Below are 6950 nucleotides of genomic sequence, written 5' to 3'. Positions count from 1 at the left end.
TATAGTTTGTTCTTGTCATTCTTTTGTCTCTCTTTTATGCTTTTCATTGTACCCTTGATCTTGGCAAAATCTCACATGGTATTAGAGCCATTGGGGCTTCATTGATTGGTTTTTGGAGACATCTTAGAAGACTTATATTTTTGGATCTGAGGAACAACACTTTTTGGAGGCATCTTAGAGCATTTTCAACCTCACCGTTCTGTCCAAGAGGTTGTTTCCATAAAAATCGAGTATAAACTTGACCTATTTTGGTGAAAATCGAATTTTGGGTGTTGGAGGATTTTTTTGCCCAATTTGAGCGGTACAGTACAAACTTTTCAGATCTAAAACAAAAAAAATTCTGAAATTTTTTTCCAATATTGAAAACATTTTTTTTGAAAAAATAATATTTTTTTTGCGGGTCCGTACCTTCTACCCAGTCAGCAGCACACAGTCAGTGCCCAGTCAGCAACGCATAGTCACCACCTAGTCAGCAACACATAATCAGTCACTCAGTCAGCACCCAATCAACATATTTTGAAAAAAAATTAGATCCCTCTCTGTTGAGCAGTTTGGATTTTTGGGTCAACTTTGGAGGCCCATATCTTGCTCAATTTTGCTCCTTTTTTGGTGCAATTTTTTTTTTATTTGGGATAATTTTTCATGCTTTTTGCAGTGGTGTGGTTATTTTCTAATTTTGGTGCAGATTTTTTTCAGAATTTGTGGATTCTCTCAGCTGTACCTATCCAATCCTCAATTTTGCAAGTTAAAAGGCTTCGTTTGAGGCCATACGACCTCCTTTATAGGTGTCATTTTTTTTTGAAAGTGCATATTTTTTTGTCTACTTGCATAATATATGATCAAACTTTAGAGATTTTGAGTTGAAATTGTACTTTTAGATATTGATCTTCTTTGGCCTATTTGGTACTTGTAAATTGTTTGGATCTTAATTTAGATCTCTTGCATTATTAGTTTGAGTCTCTTTTGGCCTTATTGAGGCAATTGTAAAGTTGAAATCAGAAGTCCACTTTGCCATTTTTCAAAAGTAGCCCATTGTACACGCACTAAGCATAAAGTGTGAAATCATCTTTTTTGGGGGGAATTCTTTGATTGAATGAATTTGGGGGGGTGTCTTTGGTGATTGTGCCTCTCTTTCCTTGTTCTCTTTCATTTTTGTTGCAATGAGTCCTCATAAATTTCCACCTTTAACTCCACATAATTATGCATCATGGAAAATTAAAGTATGGAGCAAATTAATGGAAAAAGATCTCATGCATTACATAGATGGAAATATAGCAACAACCCCTGATCCTAAGGTTGATCCTAATGCTCAGTTAGAATGCCTCACTAAGAATTGCATGGGTCTTGGAACTTTGCGTAAGTATGTATCAGATGACCTCATTTTTCACATTGAGAAGTGTATAACAATCAAAGAGGCTTGGGATATGTTTTAGAAATTATATGTTCAAGTTGATGAAATAAGAGGTTACAAGATTGACAGTGAGCTCACGAACTTGGATCCCAAGAGTTTTGATACAATCCAAGATTATGTCACCAAAGCAAATGAGCTAAGAGAAAAGCTTAAGGATTGTGGAATTGACAAAAAGGATGCTCAGTTGATTTTCAACTTGTTTGACAAGCTTGCACCAGAATATGTAGGATTTGTGTCTAGCTTCCAAACTCATCATTTGACAATGGGGAGTTCCTACATTATGCCTTCATTTTATGCTTTCACATAAATGTTGATATTGGAACAATCTAAGTTGTTGAACATGGGGCTTGTCAAGTCTTCAAAGTCCAAGGCTTTACTGTCTAATCAAGGGAGTTAAGGGAGTCAAGGAAAAGATTCCAACAAGAATAAGAAGCAATCTAAGTCAAAGCCACAATAGGAAAAAGGGCAATCATCCTCTCCATGAAAAGGTGATTTCTCATCCTCTTCCAAGAAGGATAAACCAACTTGTGCATATTGCATGAAGTATGGTCATGATGAGCATCGATGCCACACAAAGCAATTTGATGAGTTGACAAATCTTCTTAAGAAAAACAACATCAACTTTCCATCCACCTACACAAAGAAGGATTCATCTCCTTCCTCTTCCTCACAGTCTAAGGGAAAATGGCAAGCATTTGTGGCTACAACAAGTTCTTCATAGTAGTGGATACTTGACTCAGGTGCCTCTTATCACATGGATTCTACAAAGGATCATTTTTCTTCATTGGAGCCGTCTAACGTACCTCACATTTACATAGGTCATGATACACAAGTAGAAGTTGAAGGGAAATGTTTAGTTGACATGGATGATGGAACATTTGAGAATGTTCTTTATGTTCCTAACTTGTCTACCAACCTTCTCTCTATCTACCAAATCACTCACTATGGGAATGGGAAAAAGCTTGAGTTTCCACCTGATTCAGTTGTGGGAAAGGAACTTGATGATGATGCCTTGGTAGAAGTGGGAAAAGTCAATGACAACTCTAGGCTTTATTCATTCTCCCACTTTGTGCCAAGTTCTCCTTCTAGGGCCTTGCTTACTCATTCAAATTTAGAAAGTAAGCTATGGAATGAGCAGTTTGGTCACATCAAGTACAACTATCTTCAATAGCTCAGCACTAAGAACATAGTCACAGGTCTACCTCGAATCAGGTTTTTAGAGGGTGTATGTCTAGGTTGTTCCATGGGCAAGCATCCCAAGGAGAATTTTGATAAGGGGAAAGCTTGGAGAGATTTGGAAGTTCTTCAACTTGTTCACAATGATGTAGCACATCCATTTCTAGCACCTTCATTCAGCAAGGCCCGCTATGTTCTCACCTTTATTGATGACTAGTCCTGCTTCACTTGGGTCTACTTTCTCATTCATAAGAGTGAAGTATTTGATAGATTCTAGGACTTCAAGAATCATGTGGAGAAGCAACCCAGGAACGTGGTCAAGATTCTTCATACAGATAATGGAAGGGAATATGTGAACAAAAGACTTGAGGATTTTCGTACATTTGAGGGGATTGATCTTCAACATTCTATTGCATACACTCCACAGAAGAATGGAGTTATAGAGCACAAGAATAGAAATCTCAAAGAAATGGATAGCTGGATGATAAATGCATGTTCTCTTGATCCCACCTTTTGAGCAGAGGCTATTAGTTGTGCCACACACATCTAGAATCGAGTTCCTCATAAAGCTTTGCAAGGTATTACTCCTTTTGAAGCTTGGGCTGGTAGGAAATTGATTGTGAGATATTTTAGAGTCTTTGGGTGTCCAGCATGGGCTCGCATACCTTTGCAGAAACACAAGGCATTGGAACCTCAGAGTTGGCCTTGCATATTTGTTGGATATCCTGAGGGTGTTAAGGCATATAGATTTATGGGTCTTGAGACACATGAGGTGTTTATTGACAGGAGTGTTCACTTTAAGGAAAGCTCTGCTATCTTAGCCTCCCCACCTCCTCCACCTTCCTCCAATGTGGATAGTGATGCTAGTGATTCTGATGATGAGACTCCTTCAACTCTGACTCACAAGGTTACACCTCTGTAGGGTCCACTTGCAGTTGAGGAGCCTCGTTCTCCACCTCCACCTAGACCTCGTTGGGCTTGACAGACACTTGAGTGTGCGGGTTCTCTTGTTGGGCATCCTTTAGATACACTGAGGACTCAATCACAGTATCAAGGGTTCCTAAGTGGGACCAAGCTATGGAGAAAGAGTATAGTTCCTTGATGAGGAACAACACATGGGATTTAGTCTATCTCTCTAAGGGGAGAAAGATGGTTCAATGTAAGTGGATCTAATGGACCAAGTTTGCTATGGATGGTAGTGTAGATAAGTATAAGGATCAGTTTTTTGGGAAAGGTTTCTCTCAGGTTCTAGGTGTTGACTATATTGAGACCTTTGCACCCATAGCCAAGATGAACTCCATTCCCTTGACACTTGCTATTGTTGTAGCTCATGGTTGGGTTGTACATCAAATGGATGTGAAGAGTGCTTTTCTTCATGGTGATCTTGATGAGGAGATTTATATGGATCAGCCATAGGGTATCATCTAGGATACTTCCTTGGTTTGTAGACTAAGGAAATCTCTCTATGGCCTTAAGCAGGCCCCCAGGGCTTGGTACGCCAAGATGGATTCCTTTCTTCTCTCAGCAGGGTTCACTAGGTGTCATTCTAATCTGAATGTCTACATTTTATGATAGGATGACTCCCACTTGATACTTGTGCTATATATTGATGATTTGATCATTACAGGGAGCACTGCATCCATCATTAGCAAGGTCAAATCAGCTTTGGATGACATATTTTCTATGACTGACTTGGGTCTTTTGCACTATTTTCTTGGGATAGAGATTTCACAGTCACCTTCCAAGATTACACTATCACAACCTAAGTATGCTCTTGATCTACTTACGCGCTTTCATATGGTTGATTGTAAGCCTGCACTGACTCCCTTTCTTTTAGGAGTCAAGCTTAAGGCTCAGTGCTCTTCTCCACCAGTTGATGCCACATTGTAGAGTTAGCTTGTGGGTAGTCTCATCTACTTGAATCATACACACCCTGATATTTCATTTGCAGTTGGCATGGTTTCCCTCTTCATGTAGGAACCACATTAGCTTCATTGGAAAGCCACCAAATGCATCCTTCATTACATCCAGGGTACACATCACTATGGGATTCACTATGCAGTAGGCACAAGACTTTGCTTCATTGGTTACATAGACTCTAATTAGGCTGGAAAACTTGATGATCATAAGTCTACTTCAGGTTACAGTTTTCACCTTGGTTTAGGCCCCATTTTTTGGCAGAGAAAGAAGAAGCATGCTATTTCTCTCTCTTCAACTAAGGCCAAGTATCAATGAGTTGTTAATGTAGTGACTAAGACCATTTGGCATCAGCAGATTCTCAAAGAGTTTGGGTTCACCACTCCACGACTGACAGTTCTACATTGTGACATTCAGAGTGCTATTGTAATCTCAAATAACTCGATCCAGCACTAGTGGACCAAACACATCGAGATCCACATGCACTACATCCAAGAGCTGATTCAGAAGCAAGTCATTGATTTGCAGTATTGTCCTACAACGGAGCAAGTTATAGACATATTCACCAAACCTTTCACCGAGAGTATGTTCCAGCGGTTGCAAGCTCTCTTGGGGGTGTGGGATGTCTCATTAGGGGGCCTCAGCTGACTTATTCTTCCTCTCTTATGGGGGGGACTTTTTCCTCTTAGAGGTTTTGTCCTTCTTCTTTGAGAGTATTTTGTACATTCATCTCTCTTTTGGGGGGGAGTTCTTTCCCACTGGGTTTTCTCCCTTTCTCCATTTGTGAGAGATTGCATTGCATAGTTTTGCTTGCAATTGCATATTATACATGGGTATTGTTCATGTAAATAAATATTCATTATGGATATTATTAGACTTTACTTAAATTAACTTAGGATAATGCATCTCTTCGTAGTTTGGATTTGAGACACTTAAGGGAGTGTGCATATAGGGATATAGCTTGTAGGAGAAATCCCACCTTTTGTGGTCTTATTTTGTTGTTACACTCCACATTCGGTGGGTCATCCACCTCTTGTGGAATATTATATTATTTCTCCTACCTACCCCTAGTATTTCTTACCTACCCTTGTTTCTCATTGAGCCACATGTCATGATTGTGTGCTCATACATCCATATGGCCTTGCCTATATAAGTAGGCCAATATTCATTGTATTGGTTAATCCAGTTGATCATTTGCATATTGATGAGAATACAATTTGTTCTTGTCATTATTTTGTCTCTCTTTTATAATTTTCATAGTGCCCTTGATCTTGGCAAACTCTCACACGTACTTATCATGGCCTAGTAGCCGGGACCCATCTTGCATTGTTGACTTGAGTCTTCATTCCCCTAAGTTGCACTTAAGGGGGGGTGTTGGTGTAAATAAATATTCATTATGGATATTATTATACTTTACTTAAGTTAACTTAGGATAATGCATGTCTTTGTAGTTTGGATTTGAGACACTTAGGGAAGTGTGCACATAGGGATATAGGTTGTAGGAGAAGTTCCCCCTTTTGTGGTCTTATTTTTCTATTACACTCCACATTCGGTGGATCATCCACCTCTTGTGGAATATTATATTATTTCTCCTACCTACCCCTAGTATTTCTTACCTACCCTTGTTTCTCATTGAGCCACATGTCATGATTGTGTGCTTGTATATCCATATGGCCTTGCCTATATAAGAAGGCCCATATTCATTGTATTGGTTAATCCAGTTGATCATTTGCATATTGATTAGAATATAATTTGTTCTTGTCATTCTTTTGTCTCTCTTTTATGCTTTTCATTGTGTCCTTGATCTTGGCAAAATCTCACACTAAGTATAAATTTAAATTTCCCATGAGGTTGCATAATTTTTCAAAAGTTTTGAATTATTCAAATTCCAATTTCCAAATCTCAAACTTTCAAATTCGCATTTTCAAATTTTCATTTCACAATTTTCAAAATTTTAAAAAAAAATTAAATTTGAATCTCATCAATTTAAATAAATTAAGTGCTTTTATTTTCAAATAATTTTGCTTGAAATTAAATTTTACTATTAATCATGGAAATTAATGGACTTTATCTATTTCCTATTTCACATATGATTACATTGCTTTTTATATACATTTACTATAATCATGTGTTGGATAATGGCTTCTTTCACTTCATGTTACTTCTTTTCATTCATAGCACCTGGACATATTGCATTTTTTGGATTTCCAAGTTGATTCCTCTTCATAGATTAGATCTCAAATATTTTTTTTTTCATATATGTTGTGATATGGTGATATTTTGGGGAAAATTAACTTCATACGTAGATCACCTAGAAGCTTTTGTAGATCCTAATCCTAGAGATGACAATGAGAAACTTAATACTTGTACCTCAGCTAGGGTATCTAATGTGAATGAAGAAAGAGTTAATACTCCTATCAATGATCTCTCTAATGGAGAGAAAGCA

Source organism: Cryptomeria japonica, unplaced genomic scaffold (assembly GCF_030272615.1).
Source record: "Cryptomeria japonica unplaced genomic scaffold, Sugi_1.0 HiC_scaffold_39, whole genome shotgun sequence".
Classification (NCBI taxonomy): domain Eukaryota; kingdom Viridiplantae; phylum Streptophyta; class Pinopsida; order Cupressales; family Cupressaceae; genus Cryptomeria; species Cryptomeria japonica.
Note: the sequence above shows the minus strand (reverse complement) of the source record.